Genomic DNA, 27073 nt, shown 5'->3' on the forward strand with positions numbered 1-27073 from the left:
AGCCATTAGAGAATGTGAATAGTTTTAGTGGTCTGTAGCTAATGGCCTAGGATTGTATCTTCATGTTAATAAATAAAGGTGTGCTTTAGCACTTATTTATTGTGCTTCCTGTGTCTCCACTATCATATAGTCACATTATAGTGTATGTCCTACACATTATGTTTGTCCTACATGTCCTATGCCTGATTGTGTCAGTTTACCATGAACTTTATTATAACTGATGTAATGTTGATCTTTGATTTGTATATATTTTGTTTTCTAATTTCTAGCATTATGCTCAATAAATCATGGTTGTATTTTACTTATCATAATTCATGTGATTTGTCTTGGTTTTGGTTGTATACTGTTATAATAAACATGATGGAAAATGTTTCCTGTGTTTGACAATTTTTTTTCTTTACTTGAAGTATCTGTGTGTGATTCCTGATCTAGGCTGTGACTTTTGTGGTTGTTACCACAGGACGTGTGGTTGTACCACAGGACGTGTGGTTGTACCACAGGACATGAGTGGTTTTTACCACAGGACATAAAAGAATAAAAATGGATAGGGTTACATGTAAGCTAGTAATGCAATTATTATTACTTTCTCGTATATACGAAGTATAGAGAAAGTATTGTAATCGTGCAAAAAAAAAAATCGAGATTTTTAGACATTTTACACCTCACTGATACGGAAAAACATAATTTTGCAATCTTGTCTGTGTGTAAACACGATAACTTGAGTACCGTTACAGCTAGGTTGATGAAATTTCATATAGAAGTATTTTATAAAATTGGAGATCCTGATCCACTTTTGAGCGATTTCCGATAACCAGAAGTGCGTGCGGCGTCAATTCGGCCAATGACGAAACGGCCCCGTCAAAACGACCCCGACAAAACGACCCCGTCAAAACGACCCCGTCAAATCGGCCCCGTCAAAAGGGCCAGCGACATATGGACCCCGTCATATAGGCTCCCGACAAATAGGCTCCCGTCATTTAGGCTACCGACAAATAGGCTCCCGTTATATAGGCTCCCGACAAAAGGGCTCCAGTCAATAAGGCTCCTGACAAATAGGCTCCCGTCATTTTGGCTCCCGACATATAGTCTCCCGTCATTTAGTTTTTTCCACAAAACGGCCCCCGTCATTACGACTCCCGACAAATAGGCTCCCGCCATTTAGTTTCTCCACAAAACGGCCCCCGTCATTACGACTCCCGACAAATAGGCTAGCGTCATTTTGGCTCCCGACAAAAGGCTCCTGTCAATTTGGCTCCAGACAAAAGGACCACTGACACAGTGGCGTAGCTACCGTAAAGCTAGCGTAAGCAAGGCATGGGGGCCCAAGGCACATAGGGGCCCTTTTCCCTCATAAAAAATTAAAACTTTTACAATGGAATTTTAATATTTGTTACATATAAATAATTTTAAAAAAGAAAAAGGTTAAAAGTTCCAAAAAGCCCCCCCCCCCCCCCCCCCCCCCACCGTTTCGGCAGTGGGATTCAGTGTTTGTGGGTCAAACAGAGCCCAATCGTTATAATAACACTACAGGCTATATCACTTTGTCGTGCAAGACATTGAGAGAATCAGCCTATAAAAAAACTTTTTAGCAGTAGTAGGCAAGCATAATAATATAGTATAAATACAAAATCAGGACATATAAAATACAAAATGTTGCCTTCAGAATATTTATATATTAAAAATATCCATCGTAAGTAGAAGTTGATCTCTTCGTTTAACTCCTCTGTAGCCTAACGCAGAGGCGTAGCGAAGGCGAGGCGGGGGGTGCGGACCGCAACGGGTGACACCATTTAGGGGGGGGGGGTGACACCAAAGACAAAAAATTGTAAAATTTATAGAATGAAATGCCATTTTCCAGATCCATTAGTTAAAGTTAAATAGTCTTCTAAGTACAAATCGAAAATTATATCAAGAGGGGGGGGGGGGGGGGGGGGGTGACACCACGACGTAAACGTAAACTATAAAGAAAACAATGCTACATCCAACTGTATTATAAACAGACTGTAGATAAACATCGTTACTATTAAGTCAGCAGTGATTAAAGCTTAAACACGTACGTGTACCAGTATGTGGCATATAATATATATATACATTTTAGGCCTATGTAGGCCGACACACACACACACACATATATATATATATATATATATATATATATATATATATATATATATATATATATATATATATATATATATATTATAAATATTATATATATATACATATATATATACATATATATATATATATATATATATATATATATATATATATATATATATATATATATATATACATATATATATACATATATATATATATATATATATATATATATATATATATATATATGTATATGTATACATATATATATATATATATATATATATATATATATATATATATATATATATATATATATATATATATATATATATATATATATATATATATATATATATATATATATATATATATATATATATATATATATATATATATATATATATATATATATATATATATATATATATATATATATATATATATATATATATATATATATATATATATATATATATATATATATATATATATATATGCTTTGTTTCCTGGGAGGGGGTGACAATACGAAGTGCCGCACCGGGTGAGACCCGACCTAGCGACGCCACTCGCCTAACGGCTGACGAAGGGGCCCACTGATAATTTTTGCATAGGGGCCCAAAAATCCTAGCTACGCCACTGCACTGACAATACCGTTTCTGTAGAGACTAAGTCTCCCGGCAAAGCGGTCTCATTGAATATGACATCTGCCAGTGGGACCCCTTCATCAATATTCTTTAGAGTTAGCTTATCCAACACTCTTATGTAATACAACGTATGCATCTCTTGTTCGGCAGGCCTTATTTTTATATTAGTTTATCTATTATAAAATATAGTATGTTTTAATTTAAGGGTCATCTATCTATGACATCCATAATTGAGTCGGTTATAGGCTGTTCCAACTCATTGTGTGGGGAGAAGGGTCCACGCTGTACCTTCCTAACTATAATATGCTTGTACAGGGGCGTAGCGAGGGGGGGGGGCGGGGGGTGCGGACCGCACCGGGTGACACCATTTAGGGGGTGACACAAAGGCAAAAAATAGCAAAATATATAGAGAAAAAGTTGAGGGGGTGGGGGTGCAAATCGAAAGTTTGGGGGGGGGGGTGCAAATCAAAAACTTGAAAGTTTGTCCCCGGGAAGGGTCGCAACGCCTTTGGGGGGGGGGGGTGACACCATTAAGTGCCGCACCGGGTGACACCCGACCTCGCTACGCTACTGTGCTTGTAGGTTATCAAAACAAAATGCTGTTATCATGTTAACATCATGTATATCATACATTTACACTTCTGTGCTCGCTTTTAAGCAACAGATCTTTTCTGTTGTAAATTAAACATTTTCAAAACTTTAGAATTGGTGGAATTTAGCTGTTAAGGGCTCGATTTGTTTGTGAATTAATGTTGGTTCATGAAAAAATAATTTCATTCGGGCATTAAAAAGAGGTTATGGTGGTATTGGAGGTAGGACACAATGGTTACTTTTATGCCAATAGTGGTCATATCATTCATTTTTCTGGAGCCAATATGTCGGGAGTCATTTTGTCAAAAGCCAATATGTCGGGAGCCCATTTGTCGGTAGCCAAAATGTCGTGAGCCCATTTGCCGGGAGCCCATTTGTCTTGAGCCCTTATGTCGGGAGCCAATATGTCGGGAGCCGCTTTGTCGGGAGCCAATATGTCCTGAGCCTATTTGTCAGGGGTTAATATGTCGGGAGTCCATTTGTCGGGAGCCTAAATATCGGGAGCCCATTTGTCGGGAGCCTATATGTCGCAAGTCAATATGACGGGAGCCCATTTGACGGGAGCCAATAAGTCGGGGCCCTTTTGACGGGGCTATTTTGACGGGGTCGGTTTGTCGGGAGTCGATTTGACGGGGTCGTATTAACGGGGCCGTTTTGACGGGGCCGATTTGTCCCGGGCCGTTTCGACAGGGCACCCCAGAAGTGGTACTTTTTCTACTTTGAATTTTTCAAAAGCCTATAACTTGAGTACTATTTGAGATAGATAAATGAAATTTCAAATGAATGTAAAAGATCTAGTTCTTTACCTTCTGTCAAAATTTGAGTTATTTCCGTTGACCGGAAGTACTAATTTACGCTATTTCCGATTTCTCAAAAAACGCATTTAAATTTATAAAGTACTCATAATATTGCGCACTATTACGCCAATTTTATTAGGCGTTCACTTAGTGTGCAATTCTTTTTTTTTTACGAGATTCCATTCTATTACAAAAAGTTTAAGTAATTAAAAATGGATTACTGAAATATTGTCTATGTTCTGAGTTGTCATCCCTCGTAGTTTTATAACATATTAGAATATTCGAGAAAGTTTAGGGGAGATCACTCCCGGTTTAATAAAACATCAAGGAAAAACCCCAAGTCTAAAAATAGTAAAAGTTGTTAAAATATCTTCGTGATTTCCCGAACAGATTATTCCCAAGAGCAGACTTTACCAGTTCAAGAAAGATCTCGTCAAGAGTGTAATAAGGGTAAGTTGCTTTCTTTTTTAGGTCAGCATTACCACTTTTAACGAAACGTTTAAATAATACGATAAAAACTGTATAACAATATGGAAACTAAATGAAATTAGACTTTCTTGATGAATTTTATTTGTTGCATAATGAATGAGTCCATGTCAAGTCATCCATAGTACTTTAGTAGACACAGTCCTCATCTTGCCACCACAGAATTGTAATTTTTGAAACTCTTCATTATGTCATATATCCTGTTGAACAATCTTCCTAATAAAATAAAACTATCTACATCTGAAAATATATTCAAAACTAAACTAAAAGAACAATTATTTAATCACATCCTTAAATGACTCATTGCAACTTTTCTCATTCATCTATTATTTATATTCTTATTTTATCTCATTTTGTATTTAACTAGATCTACGTAATTAAGTAATATTATTTCTTTATTCCAAATTTTTGAGTGCCATGTTGCTGCTATGTCTTTACTACTTTTTTTAAATGCTGTTTTTACGTTGTTGTTTTGTTTAATTTTTTTTTTTAAACGGCCAATAATGTGAAAAAAAGCCTCCGTGCCTACTGTTTAATACCGTTATTGAATAAATAAATAAAATTCAAAATAAATTGAATAAATCCTTTAAAAATGAACTTCACATTTGTTAAGGAAGATTTTTTTTTAATTGCAAAAGTGTTGTGCCCAGTTATTTTTCATTTATCATCATCTACATCGGCACATCCCCCATTATGAGTGTGACTTCTCGTGTGAACGATCGCATTAACCAGTCGCAATATGAGCTAATAAAAACACTACGTCAGTTTAACTAAAGTGCAAAACAATTTATTATTGCAATAATTAATTTGATTAGCCTACACATTCGTGGAGAAAAATTATTGGAATATTCGACATTTGTTAATGGGTCTAGAATCTAGATCTAGACCTATATATATTGTATAAGACTAGATCTATATAGTATATACTATATAGGTAAATCTAAATTATTGTATTGTCATACGTCGTAGATTTAAAAAAAAAATCTTTTGAGACATTATTTAATATTTAAAGGTTATTTAAAAAAAAACTTTTGACATGGAGATCTATTATATAAAGATTTAATTATAACAACACGTTTTAGACTAGATCAAGATTCTAAATTTCATCTGAAAATACTGACGTGCATCTGGCTAGTATTGAGTATCTAGCAATTTAGGATCATAACAACTAGATTCTAGATCTAATAGTCGTACAGACAGTACACTAGTGTACTTGAGACTGAAGTTGAGTGTACTGTACAGTATACACAGTCTACAAATCTAGATATCTAGATCTAGAATCTAGTCGTCTAAAATGTATAATAATATGTAGATCTAGATTCTAGGGTAAAATCTTAGCGTCGTAAATAATGTCATGTGCGGTGGAGGTAATTAGTAAGTAATTAAATTAGGCCTACTACTTTTAGACTCTAGCTCTAGAGATCATAGTGACTTAGTCAACTCTGAATATTTCTTTCATTTGACCATATTTATGACATATTTTACATAATATAATATATCGTTTTGGGTACGTAAAATCGCCCGCGGCTATTAATGTACGAAAACATTACCTCATTGTCAAGGCATTAATAGAAGTATATTAGCGATACTCACTAATTTTAAATTTCGTTATTTTTCGATTTAAACATTACCAATGAAAACCAGAGATCAATCTCTAATCAATCAAATACTTAATTTGTTGATAATAAAATAAACTCATTTGGAGCTTAATTACTGATTTTTATTAATTGGCCACTCCCAGCATTGCAAGCCAAAGAATTCGTGACAACCATATGCCTATCAGAAGAGAAGAACTCTGCAGGGTTGACCTTGCAGCTGATTTGATTTTAGCAGAATATGCACAGTACATTTGATTTTATTACCACATTTCTATTCGTATGGACATTGTCTTCGTCAGAATAAAAATCACAAGATGGAATTAGATCTAGATCTATATATTTTTTAAATATTTGATTTCCTTTTTTTTAATGAAAGGATGTTTAAAAAGGTAAACTAAACCCAGATTAATGAATTTGATGACAAATATGCATCAATATGTTTAAGAATATAGAATAGATCTAAACTTTTTAAAGATATTCTATCCCATGCATGTTTTATTAACTAGTGTGTTTTAGCAATGCTTAATCAGGGCAATTTATAAAATTCTAGCGATGTCATTGTAAAATGAATCTAACCCTCCTCTCTCACTGGACTTGGGACAGGTGTGTTATTCACAAAGTTTTGCCGATGCTCAGTTTAAAATATTGTTAAGATTTGTAAGTATTTGATTTATTTTTTTAAAACTGCAATAGCATTAAAATTGATCAAGTTAGCGAGAAATGCATTCTAAACAGCGTCACGGGCAGTGCGCGTGACAGACATCTCGCTCGCTTAGTTTTGTCAACCAGAAAAGTTAGCCTATCAAATACAATTAATCAGGCCTATAAAATAAAAAGAGGCCAATCGCATTAAAATGATCGCACGTGAGCGAAGATAGGCCCTGTGGGCAAATTACAAACATCGCCAGCCCGCCTGCGTTCTTTTTTCAACCAGCGAGAGAAAACTCACAGCACAGTGTGAGCATGTGCTAAATCTAGTCCAAGTACTTTGTTATCCCAAGTTATAATTAGTATTGTAGGTCTAGATCAGGGGTTCCCAACCTCGTGCCCGCGGGCGGATTCGTATGTGCCCGCCTCTCACTATTCGGCAGAGACAGAATTTTTTTCATAAACATTATTGAAAGGTTGAAGGGGATGGAAAAAGTTTGAGGGTGGGCGTGGGGGGGGGGGGTGCAAATCGAATGTTTTGTCCCCGGGTGACGGGAAGGGTCGCTACGCCTCTGGAAGGAGTTTGTCGATTTAAAATAGGTGGTGCCCGCCGCCCTACCGATATTTTAGAATGTGCTCTAGAGTAAAAAAAAGGTTGGGAACCCCTGGTCTAAATTAATATAAAGTTCACATTAAATGTATTTAATTAAGATGTGTGTCTATTTGATTTTTCAAATGTCAGCGCATTAAAATTAATCACCCGAGAGCAAGAATTAGGCCTATGCCTATGCATTCCAAACATTGACACAGACCAAGTGTGACACACGACTCGCTCGCTCGCACTGGTTTGTCAGCGAGAGAAGCATCACACAGCGCAGGCACAGCACACACATGTCCTAGTCCATGCGTACTTGGTTTACTAAGTACTAATTAGTAATGTAAACCTAGACCCAACGCTAAAAACATTTAATTTATCAGGCCTCTAAAATTTAATAATATTAACATCATTAAGCCTAATAAATGTATCAACGAAGACAAGTGAAAATAATATTATAATTAGCCTAATTAAAATTTATGAAATCAATAAGCATTAAGACAAATTAATTAAGCTATAACAAATTTGAAAACAATAAATAATTAGGTCTAAATAGTAAATAAGCACACAAAGACCAACGCTCACTAGTAATTCCAGGGATCAACACAAAATAAAAATAATAAAATATCAGATCGTTGTGGTTTAAGGGCTTTTAGAGTCATAGTATAATCCAAAAGCCAGGTGAAATATCCATAATTAGGCTTAATTAGTCTAATTACGCTAGCAAAATAAGCTGAAAAAGAGTGTCAAGTGAAAAGAAAACACAATTATATAAGCAGCGAGAGGATACTACTGTACAGCTTCCGTAACAATAGCGATGACGTCACAATAAAAAATTACGTGCTTTCAGTGACCTTTTTTGGATGCCGATTTCTTAAAATGGATACAAAATAATAACATTTTTTTTTTCACTAAACGAACAATCTAATAATACACTAATTTACAGTGCCATTTGGACACCTTACAGACCATTATTTAAAGTTTTTAAACAACTCAAACTATACCCATGTTTACGTATGACCTCCATGGTCGGAAGCAAATTTAACAAAAAAATTTCTGCCAAAAATAGCTTTCTCATCTTCAGATAGCTTAAAATACGCGAAAAAAAACCGCCATTTTTCGCGTGATAATTATTTTTAAACTTAATGTTAAGGTGGTCTCTCGAACAAAGCAGAAAAAATTGCCCAATCGTAGGCGAAGGTGAGCCATGTTCTGGTTAGCAACCAAGGACGCTTTCAAGTTAGTGAGGCTCGCTAAAGTATATTGTCTTATGTTTGTGTCAAATATTATAATAGATAAATGAATAATGAACCTAAATCAATTGCTAAATATATCGATATGGGCCAGAAATTAACTTTAAACAGCAGTGTCTGAGAGCAAGATTTGCTATATAAACAGCAGCCATTTGTAAAATAGAGTGGCTTCCCCCTGAATCTCGCGTTAAAAGCTTATAAAAATTAAACTTAAACAAGATGGCTGCTATAGTAAACAAGCATGGTTGCATCTGTTGGAAACATCGCTAGTCTTCATTTATTACAGAAAAGCTTTAATTGAATTGTTTAAAAACAGGTACATAAATGAAACAAGGAAACATGTTTGTATTTTAAAAAACATAAATCCTCCTCAAAATGTGAAATAATTATTAAAATTTAAGGAGTCACCTGTTTTTCACATTACAAGCCGCTGGCGATTTTACGTATCTAAAACGTAGGGGGTTCCGTAATTTTATGAAGAGGGGGAGGGGGGGGGGGGGTTCAGATGGTGCGACGTCACACTTATGCATTATGAAAATGCTATGTTAGAAAACGAATTTTAGACATTTCTCGTTTCAGAAAACTGTATTAATAAATTGCAATAGGAATTGATTAAAATACTCTATTTTGACAGAGTTCAGACAAGATTTTGGAAAAATATCGATGTTTTAAGAAAAATGTAACTGCTATTTTGAGGAGGGGGGTCGTAGGCTGAGGTGTGACGTCAATTTAGGGGGGGGGGTCTGGCTTTTTGTGACAATATGTGACGGAGGGGAGAGGTAAAAATTGTCAAAAAAAAGCGTGACCCACTATATAGTGATATCTCCCTCTAAAAAAAAAAACTAGATCAACTTATAGTTCATAGGAAAATTAGAATCCATCACTTATTCGTCTGTTAAAAAAAAAGAAATATGTCATTTTTCTCAACCCCGCCGTTTCATCCCCAACTAAGCACAACGTCACCAAGTTCGCGGCGCGCGTGATGTCATTTGTCATTAGGCTAATGTTAAAGAAAGAGATACAGCGTAATTTAAAAAAAAACTTGAGTGACGTGTAACCTGACGAACTGATCTAAATGACTTTAGTTCAGTAAATTAGTAAATTACATGGGTGTTTAATTTATTTCAGTAGCATACTGTTCTTTTCCTCTTCCATACAAATTCACGTGCTTTCGATTTCTGCAAGCTGCTGCCCTGAGACGTTCGGCTCTAAAATTCCCTTAAATGCATTTAGTCTCCCGGTCCCACCTATAAACTTCGTCTGTCCATTAAGCGCCACGCAAAACTTGTGATTAATATGTGGACAATAAGCGGCGCTAGTGGTGGTGAGAACAGGGTTCACCACCCCCCTTCCCCAGCCCCGCTCTTAAAGGGGCTCCGCACTTCATAAAAGACAAAAATTGATGTTCAGATATCGTCGGACTCTGGTGTTTTGCCGACGGTCGTATTCCTAATGCACCTTCTTAGAGGCTGTCCACTACTAACACTATATTAAACTCAAGCCTATATTGAGCTGTACATTAGCTGCTGTTGTAAGTTGATCTTTTGTTAAGCCCCATGTCGTGAAACTTACTGTTTTATCCAATTTTACCTTCAAGCCAATAACTATCTTAGACTCTTGTCGAATATTGTTGCCAGGAGCTACTTTGTTTGAGCCTTATTGTCAGAAGTTATTTCATTTGGAGTCAATATACTGCGGCCTATTTTCATCGGTAGGCATTTAGTGGCAGGCCTTTTTGAAGAGGATGATGTGCTGAGTTATGATCATTCGTTATAGGTAAAGGTATGCAAGAAAAGTAACGCTTTTTTCCTCATTTTCATTGAGCAAAGCATTATAGTAGTATTTCATAACTGATTCCATGCATTCTGTCATAGCGTAGATAGATAGAACTAGACTAGACTAGTAGAGGTTACCAAAGACAGTGTGAACTTGACGGTAGACGATTGGGTTTGAGAGTATGTGTGCGTGTTTAATAAAATATTTGTGACGTGAGTGTGACGCGACAATGTACTGATGAAGTAGGACGCAGCAGTGAAGACAGTTGGGGGTTAGCCATTGTAGAAGAAGGACGTGTATTGATAGTGTATAGCATTAGTATTTGTTAATAAAGGTAATTCTATTCTTCATACTCGAAGTTGTTGATATTGTTGATTATTGTCGTCGGAAAATAAGAGTGTTTCCATCCTTCTAAAATGTGTATAGTTGCAGTTTTAATAATAGAAGTATTCAGAATATAGATTATATATAACATACTTATAAAAATAAACCATCTTTATAGTTATTTAAATAGTAGTGTATAATTTATTTTTTTACTTTTTAGTGCATTATTACATAAAAGCTTGTTATTAAAACGTTTTTTATGAATTTTTTTCAGTACTTTACATGTTTTATTTACAATAGGGTTATATGACTAAAAACCATTGCGCGCCTACTGAACGTGATGGCGCAACCATTGAACGTGATGGCGCAGCTATTGAACGTGATGACACGTGTGGTGTGGTTGGATAGACATGCCTACTAATTCGGTCAAAATTTTAATTAATTCATAAAAAATTAATTAGGCATTTAATTATGTCAAATTTAATGTCACGATGCATTGTCTTCATGTCTTGACCCACGTGCCAACTGTGAATGGTATCTGTCAAGTAGAAGTGTCCGAATTTTCGCTCCGGCGTTTCGATCTAGACAGACTGACGACAGACAGAGGAAGTGAGTTAAATAAACGCTTGTAAAAAAAAAAATTCATAAAAAACATTTTAATAACAAGCTTTTATGTAATGATGCACTAAAAAGTAGAAAATAAATTATACACTACTATTTAAATTACTATAAAGAAAATCGTGGGTCACTTTAGTACTTTAGTACCTATTGGATACCTTTACTAATATTTGAGAAGAGACCCACGCTTTTCTTTATAGTAATTTAAATAGTAGTGTATAATTTATTTTCTACTTTTTAGTGCATCATTACATAAAAGCTTGTTATTAAAACGTTTTTTATGAATTTTTTTTTTCAGTACTTTACATGTTTTATTTGCAATAGTGTTACAAGACTAAAAACCATTGCGCGTCTATTGAACGTGATAGCGCAGCTATTAAACCTGATTGAACGTGATGACGTATGTGGTGTGGTTGGATAGACATGCCTACTAATTTGGTCCAAATTTTAATTAATTCATAAAAATTTAATTAGGCATCCAATTAAGTCAAATTTAGATTCAGATTGCATTGTCTTCATGTCTTGACCCACGTGCCAACTGTGAATCGTATCGGTCAAGTAGAACTGTCCGAATTTTCACTCCTGCGTTTCCATCTAGACTGACGACAGACTGTCGACAGACTGTCGACAGAGGAAGTGAGTTAAATAAAAGCTTGTAAAAACCAAGCATGTTTTGTATTTAAAAACAAGACAATCGTATTTAATAGCAAACATCAATACATTTCCATACAAATAGAAATCTAAGGGAAGTTACTCTAAATAATATTTTCTTAAGATGGCCGCTGTTTTTAATAGTAAATTTGGTATCTGGAACATCCTTGTTAAACGTTAATTCCAGGACATTTTTATTGATTTAACCTTTAAATGTGGTTAAATATTCAATTATCTTTAGTATTTTAGTACTATATGCAAAAACATTTTCATATTTAAGCCATATTCATTAACTACCTTATCGCTTCAATTACTAGCGCCGGCCAAATTGATTATTACGCTAAAATAAAATGTAAACTATATAGAATCCTATAGTGAATAGTGTTTAGCCTATAGTCTAGATCTAGTTATTCCTAGACTAGATAGAGTTACTCATTTAGTCAGATCTAGATTCTATTATATAGGACTAATAATTATATATTATATAATGATTAGGCCTAGGCCTATATATTATCTCATAAAATACACTAACAATACAATAAGGCACAATGGCAATTGTCAAAAAGTCAAGGTATAACAATCTCTTTTATTTCCTCAATTACCTTTCCAGTTCCACATCAACCTGTCTACTTTAACCCCAACTTTCAACTGTTCTCCGCATTTATCCCTGCACACCTCCTTTCTCTTGCTCACAACACTACCACTGTCACTCGACCATTCGCTTCCCTTGTACCCTTGTTCACTCCATACAACATCATACACAACAGCAGACGTGGCCTTGTGTCTCGCTACAGGATACATACACACACGCAGTAATCTATCCCATGTATACACCTTTCATACAGATTACATCAACATACCTGCTAAATTTTATTAAATTAGTCAGAGTTTAGACTAGAGCATACACTGTTAATCTAGATTTGTTAATAGATGTAATCCTATATTCTAATGTTTTGAAGGTATATAATAGTATGCATGTCTTTTTATCAAGGTGTATGAAGGAGAAACATATGGACAGTTGAATCACCCATCAATAGGATCCAATTACAAAACTACTTCAGGTTTGTGCCAAAGTCTGCATTTTTTATTCATTCAATAGAATTCGATCTAGCATTTTAGTAGACCACATATATGTTTAAAGCCAACTTTGATTACTTCTTAGAAAACGTATTGACTATTTAGTCAATGATTTTGTGTCTCTTTTGTAAGTTTAAATTTCAGAATTACATTAAGATATATATTAAACTTCAATAAGCTCAGTTTACTTTAGAATAAAATCTCTTAACAAAAAAAATATCATTTTAATGGGGGGGGGGGGGGGAGTGACTTAGAATCTGATGTAAAAGACAATTAATAGAAGGCAAATAAAACTCATTTAAGAATTGAGACACTTAAAAGCCACTCGTTTGACACATTTTAAAGATGACATTAGCAAAAACTAAAACATAATTTATAGCAGAAAAGCACAAGTAATGTAAGTTTTAAGATTATGTATTTTTGTATCAGAATAATTTTATTGCAACTAGCTATTTCTTTTTCTGTGTGTTCTTAATTGAGTTTATCTAGCTAATAACTAATTGAATGAGAAAACTTGAATTAAAAGTAATTAAGCCTTTATGAAAAAAATATAAAGTTTGAGAATGTGTTAAGCTAGTTTTTAATATTGTACCAGTTACAAACAATTCAAATTTGATATTGAACAATATAAATATATTTTTATGTAGGCTAACATGTGATGTTATTTAAAATAGGGATGTCAAACTGCCGTAAAAAACGGATTTTTTGCCATCATCACCCAAATATAGTAGCTTTTCACTTCATAGTATCGATAATAAAAAGGGCTCGTATAGTAATAAGCTTGGTACCATTAAAAGGTAGATTTCAAGCCCTCTAATTATGTGTAATTTTTATAGTTGTTGATATTAAAAAATATATCTCATTTACCAATTGAAAACTATCACCAAGATCATTTTTCAACGGCAGTCGACTAATGGATTTTGACACCTCTCTCATTCAACTCGCTGGCCTTTTCTGACCGTTCAACGTATTTCTTTACAAATACCTGTAAAATGTGCAGAATTGAATAGCCTTTAATTGGATACTTAACAAACAAATGCATAATAGACTAAATATTTTAAATGTTAAAAAGACTAAGAAATTTGAAAATTACCATGTGATTCTATCATCGTATAAATTTTTTATTAGCATATTCAGAAAGATGGTCCTTTTATCTGTTAAAGCACTTTTTTGTTTATCATTTGTGAGCATGGTCAAAAAAGGCAGAGCTCGACAAAACACACTATAGCGATCACTAAAATAGCTCCAGGCCCGGTCGAAGAAAATGGCAGTTTTCTTCGTTAGCAACGCACCACCAAGCTTTTCTAAATTGATGTTAGCATGTTTTAGAGGCTTGATAGTTCAGTAAGATAAATTAAAACATGTATCTACTTAAAAAACAAGTTTGTGAGTCTAGTTTTTATAGTTTATTTCTTCAGTATATTTTTATTATTAAAGCTATAACGTCGTTCAATGATTAGACTTCCAAGTAATTTTTCAGCTTCGTCCCATGAGCTAAACCCCACTTCACTTTGTATCGGAGTCTAATTTTTTTATGATTGCTTACACACTAGTTCAAATATTTTTGTCTTTTCTGACAGAGGGTACTTTGAATATTAATTGCAACATATTTTTCTAATATTTTTAGAATAGCTGAATATTTTTCTTCTGTTAAATGTAAAAGGTCACGTGATTGTACACTTTGTCGCCAGTGTCAACAATATATGGGTATAGTTTAAAGTAGAAAACTCTGCAATTTTGATGCATGGGTTGGGTTTTAGCGATCATTTTAAACTAAATAGTAAATGATGTGTAGCTTGAAATACTTTACATTACCAAAGAAATAGATTTTTAGTGTGTTCTTTAATTTCAATTTTAACTGTTATGTTAATGCCTCCAAAACTTACCTGGAAAGGGGGGTGGGGGGCAGCGAGAAATTTCCTACAGTTGTAACAATGTCAATATATATTAATGATCAGTGCACAAGTGCAGATGCATTTACACTTTGCAGTCAGCTAGGAAATAAACCGTTATTAGATTCCTTTAAAAGAATATAGCCCTTGTCTACGAAAAAAACCTTGTTACGTCCTATAAACTATGTAGACCGCTTATGGTGACTATTGTGGCTATTGATTACATATTTTCAGGTTATAGTCGTGAAAAACAACTGTTAAGACACTAAGGGTGAGAATGCAAGACTAGCATGGTTTTCTATTTAGCCTATGTAGTTGTATTTAAGCAAGTGTATTTTTGTGTAGCCCTGTCATATCGCAAAAATTGTTGAACCAGCTAGGTATATATACATATTTATAGCATAAAGAAACATCGACTGAGACATTCTAAATAAATGTTCTTACTTTTAAATGCACTACTGGTTCTTGAGACTAATAATTATTTCAACAACAAAAATTCCTTTATGTGACCCTAGCACTGTTCCAGCCACCATTGGATCGCATATAAATTAATCACAGACACAAACACTGCTTACCTGTTAAGAGCTATGATTATCCTTTATTTCTATGTACTCAGATCTACTGTAGGTGTCATAATTTATTTTTTGTAATTTTTTTAAAAAGACGCATTTTGGACAGATTGTGAACCCCTGTACTCTTCTGATCAAACGTGTGTTTCAAACGTACTTGTTATAGGCATACATGTAACTTAAATTCAAAGAAGCGTCGTTCCCCTACATTTTGATATACTTATCAAGTATGTTTTTTTATCAGACATTTTTTGGTGATGTTTTAAAAATGTACAAAATCTGTGTTTTTTACTTTCTCGTATATACAAAGTATAGAGAAAGTTTTGTAATACAGAAAAACATAATTTTGCAGTCTTGTCCGTATGTCTGTGTGAATGTCCGTGTGTAAACACGATAACTTGAGTACCGTTATAGCTAGGTTGATGAAATTTCATATATAAGTATTTTATCAAAATCGTAGATCAGTATCAACTTTGAGTGATTTCCGATAACCGGAAGTGGTACTTTTTCTACTTCAAAAGCCTATAACTTGAGTACTATTTCAGATAGATAAATGAAATTTCACATGTAAGTAAAATATCTAATTCTCTACCTTCTTACAAATTTTGAGTAATTTCCGTTGACCGGAAGTACCAATTTACGCTATTTTTGATTTCTCAAAAACGCATGTAAATTTATAGTATTAATAATATTGTGCACTATTATTCACATTTTATTTGGCGTTCACTTGGTGTGCAATTCTTTTTTCTACGAGATTTTATTCTATTTTAAAAACTTAACGTATTTAAAATGGAGTTCCCATCCCTTGTTGTTTTATATAAGAATATTCGAGAAAGTTTAGGGGAGATCACTCCCGGTTTATTACTTCACTTTTAAATTTTTTTCAAAATGTGAGAAAAGCCAATTTCAATGCAATCAATTTAAATGATGTACTTATTTTTTTATGTTTGAAAAAATTGACATAGCAAGTTCTTGACATAGCAATTTTCAAAAAAGCTCTGGGACCATTTTAAAAAATCAGTTTGACACCCCCATTTAAAGTAAAAAAATGTGTAATGTAATTTAATGTGATACAATGTAATGGTGGATGAAGTGAAGTAGAGTTCAAACTGTCTTCACATCACCAGAATAGAATCTGGAACTCATCCTTAAGGTCGACTTAAATTATGAGAAATTTTGTAACAAAATCATGTAATGTAAAATTATTTAAAAATATTTTTTTATTGCAGGTAAAGTTGTCAGAGATGGAAAATACAGGTGGCAAGAAAAGAGAAAATCAGTTGGCAGAGAAAGGTAAAATAAATGTTTCTAGGCTACATGTTTTGTATTTGCTGTAAATGTTTAGAACATCCCAGTTGTTTTACAAATAGAGAAATGCTTTATTTTCTGGTATAGGTTTGTGTTTAATCTAATTGAAACCTTGATGTTAAATTGTTTTAGGTCTAACACATAGACAAGATGAGACAACACAGTTGGAAGAAAGACAAGATGAGACAACACAGTTAGAAGAAAGACAAGAGGAGACAACACAGTTGGAAGAAAGACAAGATGAGACAACACAGTTGGAAGAAAGACAAGATGAGACAACACAGTTGGAAGAAAGACAAGATGAGACAACACAGTTGGAAGGAAAAAAAACTGAAGGTGATTTTATACCAGGTGAGTCTCAGATTGTGTGAAATATGTACGTATAATGTAAGAAGTTAAATTTATGCAGAGTTGCTGAGCACAAGATTACATTATTTACATACTTAATGTGCATGAGTTCTCTTACAGCTAATACATTATCTGAGTCTGTGGACATTTCATGGCTAGTTAAATGGTCGTTTGGCAGGCAATATATACCACATGATAAATGTAAACTCTACTTCATCTGTTTTTGTTAATTTTTATTGTTGTACATTTTGTTTGACAAGTACCTTATTTTAAATACATTTAAAATTGTATTTTTAAAAATATGGATTCCCTCCCCTTGTATCTCTCCAGGACATCATGAAGCCGAGATCTGCTATGGAGGTGAAGCTGACTTACACAAGCACTATACAGGCTGTAAGAAGAATCCAGGTCATGTCAACTTTATACCTGTTAATGATTTTAACTTGGGTCATGTCCCCACACGTAATTGTGATGTCATCATACTGGATGTAATCAAAACTTTAGCTGCCCTAACGGTCCTGATAAAGGTCAAGTACACCAGTCTAGAGAGACCTAAGTCTGTTCCATTCTTCAGGGGTCAGTATCCATTTTATAACACCAGAGGAAGGGACGTGTTGAGGACAGGGACGGGGAGGGTGTGTAGTGTGGTCAAGTACACAGAGAGTGACAACATGGGCACCTGTCTATGTGGCAAGTGTCAAAACTCAGACACACCCAGCAAAGTGTGGGGGGAGGTTTGTGTGAGGACAGCCACACACGTGGTGTTTGATGACAGTGAGGCGAGACAGACCAAGTGTGTTGTAGGTTTTGATGACAATAAAAGTCCTGGGGTCATTCTTGATGGCTGTGGTATGGGGTATGCAAACATTGAGGAAGACGGGTGTGTGTTTAGATGTGTGTCATGTGACTTAGAGTTGGTTGATGAACTGGACAAGATTAGTCGGTACTTTTATGATCTATGTGAGAATGCATGGAACAAATACAGGACATTTCATGTGGACAAGCTGACTGTTATTATAGTGTCACATCCTCATGGCTGTCCTAAACAGGTCTCTGTAGGACAATGGACACACGAATATACTAGGGAATTTTTGCCCAAGTACACGTACACAACATGTACATGTCCTGGCTCCAGTGGAGCACATGTCTACATGCCGGGATATGACGCGTCATCATTACGTCCCCACAGTGGATCAAACTCTGAAGGAAATTTCAGTGGGGAGGGTGGGTGGTTGTTTTATTGATCCATCTGTAACTGTTGGTTCTCTCCCCTTTGTGACCTACTTAAGTATTTTTAATAGTTTAATTTGTTAGTGCTCAATTGGCCTTTAGCTTCCTTTTATTAAACGACGTAATTTTCCATCAGACCCATTTGAGGGTGTTCACAAATGTGCTCGTGATACTCGTGTTTTGAACCCTCCCCAATAGTCCTTGACCTTAGTGTCGATATCCCGTAACCATTAGGTGAAGGAAATATAAAAAGGAGAATTTCAGAAGACACGAGGCGCAAGACACCCACAGAGAGAGAGAGCCCTAGGCATCCATGTTGTGATATTTATACTAGACAGTAATTACCTTAAAGTTCAAGTGTATTCTGTATCTTGTTTTCCTAGTGTAGGTTGTGTTAATTAATTAGTTAGCTTATCAAGTGTTTATTTTTGTTAGAGGTGTATGTGTTATACATGAAATAGTAAGTTGGATTTTCAACATTATTATATATTTTCTTCATTGTATTTTATTAGTTAAGCTTGTTACATTTTAGAAGATTTCGGTTTCTATTAGATTCAGGAACTCTTTTTATTTATATTTTCACCCTAGGAGTTAGATAGCGAGTTTATTTAGAGTTTCTTATTTAGTAGTCTTTTATAGTTTTTAATTAGATTCAGTCCAGAGACCAACCCCGAAAGAATCCGGGTGTTACGTGTTTAACTACTAATTTATTATCTAACGTAACACCTTGTCTAATGTAACTGTTGGTTCTCTCCCCTTGCCTAATGTAAGATAAACAAAATGGCGGCTCCCTTCATTAAACTTGTGTGTGTCAAGACTTGAATGTCTTTATCAGCAACTTTGTATTCTGGTGTAGACAAGAAATATATTGTTTGGTTTCTTTCACGTCATTTGTTTAGAGTTGTTACACATGTAAACAAAATTATAAACAAATGTTTATTGTTGAGAAATGAAATATTTATAGGCTACATTTGTATCTTTGTTTTGTTTAAACCTCCACATTAGATTTGTCATCGCCATCATTGTCTTTATTTATACTTTAATTCATGTTTGTATTTGTTTACAAACTGTATTGATGTCAATAAAGTTTTAGAAGATTTCAAAGTTTCTTTCATTAATTTTGCTATCGTTGATAATCTTTTTGTTTTGTGTTGATGATAAACAAAACACAATGGTAGTGAAGAGAAATGTTGGCAGTCAAATTTGTAGCTGAGACTTAATGTCGGCAGTCAAGTTTGTAGCTGAGACTTAATGTTGGCAGTCAAGTTTGTAGCTGAGACTTTGCAAAGAAATATCGCATCTTAGTTACTTTATCAAAATATATAGTTACTTGACTATCAGTATTTTCAAATATCCTGATAGTCAATTTTGTCATGCATCGAGTAAACAGACAATAGACCTAGACTTAAACAGAGGACAGTTACGTTAACTTGAAACAACGATACCAAACTCCCTTGGTTTTCGTGTTTAGCATTGTATAGAATGCCTAGCTAAGTCTTGCCGTTCTGATTGAAAGATCATACGCTGTGGTCTATTTCGACCTGATTTCGCCATTTCTCAATTAAGTTTAAAGGTCACACGGCTAGAAATGTAGATGTTTGAAAGCTCGTCGGATTATAGAATTTAAAATACTAAAAATTCCAAATTAGCAGACTACTCAAAGGAGATAACTGCGTCAGAAAGTATTTGCGAGTTGTTTTCATTGTTAGTTCCCTTTGACCACAAACGTATAATGCAGAGACCTTGATAATAGAAGTGTTTTAGAGGATGTAAAACAATACATAATAATTATAATTAATAATAAAAACAAAACGAATCCGATAAAGTATCACTAGGTAATGAGTACAATTCATCATTTAATTTCAATGACTTGTTTTTGTGACGTACAAGTCAGTAGATCTGTATTTATCCCTTCATCCTACCGGTACATAGATCGTTACAATAAATAAAGACAACTCTACCGTCAGCTTGTTTCAGTTACAAGCAATATTAAGCCACCCATAACATGTCACAACACTGGGTCTACGGCGTTAGTTCTACATTGTATCGAGGCAATAACACAAACACATTATTTTAAAACAGTTCTTTGATTCAGTTGATTTAGCTTATTATTATTCCATTATTCTGTTACTTGATGAATTAAATACGTCACTCATGCTTCAAACACTGTTTTTAACCACAAACTGTGGTTTGGTGTGTGGGTAGGAGGGGGGGGGGGAGAGGAGACAATCTACTCAGTCCCCTGGCATTCCGTCTTCTGCACATTCGACAGAATTAACCAACCACTGTCTCGTTAACTAATGTAAATAACACACAGCAGCAAAAACCGTATTTAGGACTTTAACTTTCCCCTGTCTACAACACATTGTAACATAACTCTAACATTAAACTTACCCCTAAAAGTAAGCTAATGTTATGGTTATGATAGGTTGCGTTTAGAGTAAGTCTAGGGTTAGTATATATTCTATTAGAATATACTTATTCTAAAGCTCAACTGTTTGGTATTTTAGAACAAATCTATCGAAAGGGCCACAAATAAAAATTAATTTCTTGCTATGTCAGCATATCTAAGGCAGTTAATGGAATACCTCATTTAAATAATAAACATGTGAGGGGCGGGGATAACTAGCATTAGGGATGATTGGTGAGAGGGAAGGGTAATTGGTCTGGAGGGAAGGGAGGAATAAATGGGCGATGAAGGAGGGGGGGGGGAATAAACGGGTGGTGAGTGGGGAGGGGAAAAAGGGAGGGGAGGGGGAATAAACGGGTGGGGAGGGGGGAATTGACGGGTGGTGAAGGGGGTGGGGGATTGTTCTTTAAGACTATTAGTTTGCACCAATTAATCAGGTTTGTTGACGAAGAATGGATGAGCATTAATGACGAGACACTTGTAGAGAGCTCTGTTGACAACATCCTACCATGGGGACCTCATGAGTGACTGTCATATTAGACTGAAACTGGGAGCTCACGTCAAGATTGGTCGGGTCAGAATAATTTGATTTATCTGGTGGAGCGGTTGTCGAAGTTTATTAGTGCGCTAAAGTTAGGTTTGCAATCTGTGAACTCTTAACACATGGCCGTAGGGAAGTGTTACAAAATGGGAAGCTCTCGTGATGATAAACTAAACATTTGTTTTCATCTGGGCGTGATGCTATGACAAGAACATTTCAAATTTACTTTAAGTAACTTTTTAAGCAACTGTTCAGACTTTCTAACATATAAGAAACAAGTAGTAGATTAATGACGATATATAATTTTTCTCTAGCGATTCAGGTTACCATCACGAGTTGATGATCTCTTGACGCTCAGCAGGGAGCGCACGCAGGGCTATAATGTTATTAATCGTGTGTTCTACCCCTGGACGACCCGTCACAATAAAATGTAAAAAGATCATTACATAGTAGACAAAACGATCATTACATAGTAGACAAAATTATCATTACATAGTAGACAAAACGATCATTACACAGTAGACTAACAGTAGTCATAGATCTCCATTATATCCCGTTACATGGTGGTCAGAGGATACCAAAACTTAACCGAAACCTCACACTGTTGCAAGTATGCCACAATATTTCAATTGTTTTAGAGCTCAGGCTAACTGTGTGAACGTGTTGAATATTAAGGCAAACCAACCAAAACGATATCTGCCTAAACATCTAAAGTATGATGATAATGTGCTTATATTCTCAAACGTTTTAGAGGAGACAAGCACATTACGTATCGTATTTCCTTTCGTAACACGAAAATGTCAGAGGTAAAAAACCAACTCTTACGTAAAATGCATACGACAAGATATTCTTAAAATTCGACCTGACAATATTCATCATTACATTTTTAGACTACCCACTACACAAGCGTAGCGACCCTTCCCGGCGCCCGGGGACAAACTTTCGATTTGCACCCCCCCCCCCCTCAAGCTTTTGATTTGCACCCCCCGTCAAACTTTCGATTACTTTTTTCAACCCATTTTGGCGCCCCACTAGGGTCGGCGCCCGGCGACATATGTCTCCCCCCCCTTGCCCCCACCCGCCCCCCCCCCCCCCCTCATCGCTACGCCTCTGTCCCACTACCCTTACCCTATCCCTAACACCAACCTGAACCCTCATCCTTCCTCACTCTCACTTTCACCCTAACACTAACCGAAATTTATATATTGTAACACATATCGTTACCAGCCAGATAATTAATAAGTTGTAATTTATTGGGTTGCTGCCCCTGTTGGACCGCAACTGTTGTGTTTTTTTTTTTTTTTTATGCTCTTCGGTGAGCGATTTTTACATATGTGTTTCATGTCATGTGACATGAGATTATGGGTAGTTCGTGTCTGTGGCCGTTTCAGTCAGACCCAAGACTGCTGTAGACACGGAGGGTGACGTTGCCTATAGGTAGATCATGTAGACCTAATGAAGGTAATGTGGTAATGTAAATTATGTTTATTATTAGAGTACTTATTTGTGTATTCCTGCTAGTGCTGCATGTTGCACACTAGTTAGGTTGAGTATTTATTTAAGTATTTAGTATTGCACTACTTATTGGTACTTGTTGGCAGTACTGTGTACTGGTCGTAACAATATTTATTACACCCTTATAATTGTGTAGCCTACAGGTGGTATTTCCAGTGATGTAATCTATTGTTTGCATTTGTTTCAGGGTTACAGTTTTTTCTCTTTTTGCTATGTTCTACTGTTCTACTGTCCTACATCGCCGTTTATGGCTTGATGTTAATGTCAATAAAGCCAGTAGTTGACAACAACAGCGTCGTTTCATTGTGTGCTTTATCTCAGGGTCAGCTCTTTTAAACACAACACCTCAGTGGGTAATAAGCATCCCCATTGAGGCAGTGTTACAATATAATTAAATTAAAAATTATATTTTTATGCCGTTTACCTTATAAACAAGTTAATAAAAAGTCTAGTGCCAATTTAAGCGCAATTTCCTTATGTTATCCATAACAATTTTAAATCGAGATAAATCATATATTCAGCAACTGAAATAGTTTTATTTTAACCAGTAGGCTTACACGATTCTCAGTTTTAAAAAAATGCGCTAAAAAGTAGTAAATATCATCCTATAAATATAAGCTTATTTGTTCTTAATTAATTTTTTGTGACCGAACGAAAGGATATTTTTGAAAACTTTCTTCGGCAATATTGTTCTAAATTTCTAAATTATGGCAGGAATCGATTGGTAAATGTTTCAAGTGGTCTGGTTGCCGAGATATGGGCCAAAAACTGCATTTTTTCGAGTTTTTTTGGCTTTTCCGGGAAATCCAGGAAGGAATTCCGGAATTTTTTTGGCCCACAATCATCCTCGGAACTTGCTTAACATATTTGCTTTTGGAACTAGTCCTCGATATTGCTTCGTTGAGGAGGAGATACGACTTAAATCTGCGGACACACATCCACACATCCATACAACCATCCATCCATCCAGAAATGACGCATTATTAAACGCAATTGCCATTATGTAAATTGCGCTAAAAAACGATAACCCATACTTACCCTCCAGTCTGAACCCCATATTTACTCGATAGCTTCCGTACTCTCTACACAGTATTGGTCTGCTTTGTGTTGTTTTTGCGTCAAGACGACAGCGCCAGGACAACATTCGAACTAGGTCTATAGTGTACACACACAAGACTTTTTAAGGTAGGATCCGTTTGCCAGAAATGTATTGATAGTATTTATAGTTCTAAATTCATCCTATTGTCGAGTTATATTTACGAGTTGAACATCACATTTTGTCATAATTACTAATAGTATTGTCTGTAATATAGTAACCTTTTTAGGATTAGTCCTTATCCGATATTTTTGTGTGATTAATGCACTAGAAGAGCGTATCAATATTCAAACGTGTTTAGCCTTTTGCTTAATCAATACGAGCCGACCCGCGGCGTGTCATACGCCGCTATTTAGTTGATTTATTTTCTACTTTTCAGTAATTCATAATTTGTGATTTCGACAGTACCAATGCTGCCACTGAAAATATTTGCTTTAAAACACTAACCCCCCTCCTTTCCCCTAACCCCGACCCTACACCCCCCCCCTCCCCGTGAAAGCAGCTTCCTCTTAGTTACCTCCTGTAAGTTTAAAATCGGTTCAAACTAAATTATCTGCCCCTAATAGCTGTCACTAAACCTGGCTCTACGATTTGTAAATATTAACGTGAACACAGCTCGCCGGACCAAGTGGGGGTGGTCGTGATAGTGATAGAGAGGAAGAGAGGGGACTGCAAGGAGGCGTTTGCAGCTTGTTTTCTAACGGCTCGCAGAAGATAATTATATATATAGATAGATGAAAATTCTTTGGACTTACTTATTAATTGTTTTCAAAGAAAATAATTTAGCTGAACCATGAATTGGACGTCTCCTATAACAAGTAGCCAACGCAAAGCTAAAAAAGGAAATCAGTTGCTGTAGTGTTTTAAATGCTCTATTGGAATTTTTATTCATTTCATTCCAAATGCTGGAAGAATTGTTTTATAAATATTTGATATTTGTTGATCTAGCACGCCGTGCAATATTCTATCGAAGATTTTTAAAAAAAATCTACATACTTATTTTTAGATTTAATTATGACAAGATGATGATGTAAACAGAGAGTGGACTGTTGGGTTATGTCGCTGTTTACTGTGCTAGAATTGTTTAATGTGAGTGTTGGAATACTTTATAGTTAATTAAATAAATAAAAATAAATGCTTATTCCTTAATGCCTACGAGTATTTCTACTGTGCCAAATTACTTGTATGTTCACAGAATCGACGTCAGCATTACACACGGAAGTTTATCTCACTATGCTCTTTTGGAGAAGCCGTTACGTTTTAAACCACAAATGACGTAGTATTTTTTGTATTGTTTTGTAAACACATAAATCTATACTAGAGTAGGTTTTTTTTTTAAATTTTGTTACTGAAATAAAATTAGAGTCAGTTTCTTTGGCGTAGTTTTGTAAATAATCCAGCCTGCTTCCACCCCTCACCATGTTTACACTATACCCATTTAAGGAAGCTACTATTTGTCTGTATCGTCGTACCTGTACTTGGGTCGCCTGTGTGGTCGAATAATGGTCCTTGTTGTGTTTATGAGGCTAGCGGTCGGACCCATTCGGGGTTCAAAGGTCACGCCAGCCCGCGTTTTCCGTGCACAAAGTTGTGATTGTGGTCTTTCGTGAAAGCTCTATTTTTGTAGAGCTGATTGGCAGAAGTGATTACGCGTCTGACTTGACGCATGGATGGCGAGGCGATTTGATGCCGTATGGAAAGGTAGGTTCGGATCCCGTTGGTTCTGACTGTTCTGACTTTACTTGGACTATATTCTGTACCTTTGTCTACAACTTTCTGTTTACATTGCTAAATAATCCAGATGATGTAAATATAGGTAAATTATTACTTAAAAAAACTTCATAGAATGTTCTTTAAATGTATGTGGTAAAGTTTGGACTAAGTGTTGACTTTAAAAATGCACGTAAAGGAAAAATATTTTGTTTGTAGAGTTATTAACCATGCTCTTCCTATCCTATCATCTCATTGAGATATTATTGAGAACGAGCCGCCCCGCGGCGTATCATACGCCGCTATTTAATTGTTTTATTTTCTACTTTTCAGTAAACTGACGTGTCCACTTGAGGTTCGGATTTCCCCCATGTAAGGTATTTATATCTTTAATTTATTGGTTTTAGATATCAGAGGACCATAAAAACTTCATCAGAAAAGATAAGCCAAGAGACCACGTAAGACTTGGTGTTGGTCCAAGTGGCGGAGATAGAAAAAGATACCCCCTCTCCCCACCGCCGCTTTTATCAAGCGCCGATATAACATGAACATGATTTAAGTCAAAGTTTCAAGTGGACTCTACTCTAAATGTACATGAGGGCTGTATTACATTTCACAAACCCCGCTTATAACGCCTTTTAGATAGCTGCTAATCGCGTATAGTGATAATGAGAGTTAATTATATAAAATATTGCCAAGAAATACAATTTAAAATTTAAAAATTGGCATTTCTATCCATATTAAAGCAAAATTGTCAAATTTACAGTACATCTGTTTATATTTGGAAAAAAAAATTAGGTGTAACATTTTAGTAAAAATAAATTATTTAATTTTGGAAATTATGGTACCCTAAACAATGAGATAATATTAAAATATGTATCGTAAAAGTTGTTTGAAATTATTTTCATTCGTTCCGAATACAGATTTTGTACTTTAAAATTTGATTCCAAAACCAATGGTTTATTGGTAACTAAAAAGTCAGACCTATCATAATATCTACAATATCAAAACTTTAAAAAATCATATTTTAATCATTTTAATGAAGTTACTGTTTCGACGTTAGGCTTCAAACCTATTATATCCGCCCTTTCATCTGTTTCCTTTTAAAAGGCCCGCCTTTAGTTTAGCTCATCTTTTAATGTCTATCACGAACACCCATCCCATAAAAGCCGCTATGAAAGCGAAAGATAATTTGTCTCAAGTTTTGTCAGTTTTGTCTACAGTTTTCAAAAGAAAATGAATTTCCTCACATCTATTCGTGATTTTGTAACTTTAAATTATCATAATATA

At 35.1% G+C, this 27073-nt stretch overlaps 2 protein-coding genes across 2 annotated transcripts in view; both read left to right on the forward strand.

Annotated features, from left to right (window-relative positions):
* The window catches only part of LOC131945143 (uncharacterized), a 328239-nt gene that overhangs the window by 51354 nt on the left and 249812 nt on the right, over positions 1-27073 (forward strand). The gene's annotated exons all lie outside the window — the stretch shown is intronic.
* Positions 13135-27073, forward strand: part of LOC131945148 (uncharacterized) — a 68372-nt gene continuing 54433 nt past the window's right edge. Inside the window, exon 1 of the mRNA XM_059306155.1 lies at positions 13135-13148. The gene's annotated coding sequence lies outside the window, so the exon portion shown is untranslated. The remainder of the gene's footprint in view (positions 13149-27073) is intronic.

The sequence above is a fragment of the Physella acuta genome, unplaced genomic scaffold (assembly GCF_028476545.2).
Source record: "Physella acuta isolate Inbredline_101_S28 unplaced genomic scaffold, ASM2847654v3 ptg000527l, whole genome shotgun sequence".
NCBI classification, from domain to species: Eukaryota; Metazoa; Mollusca; class Gastropoda; family Physidae; genus Physella; species Physella acuta.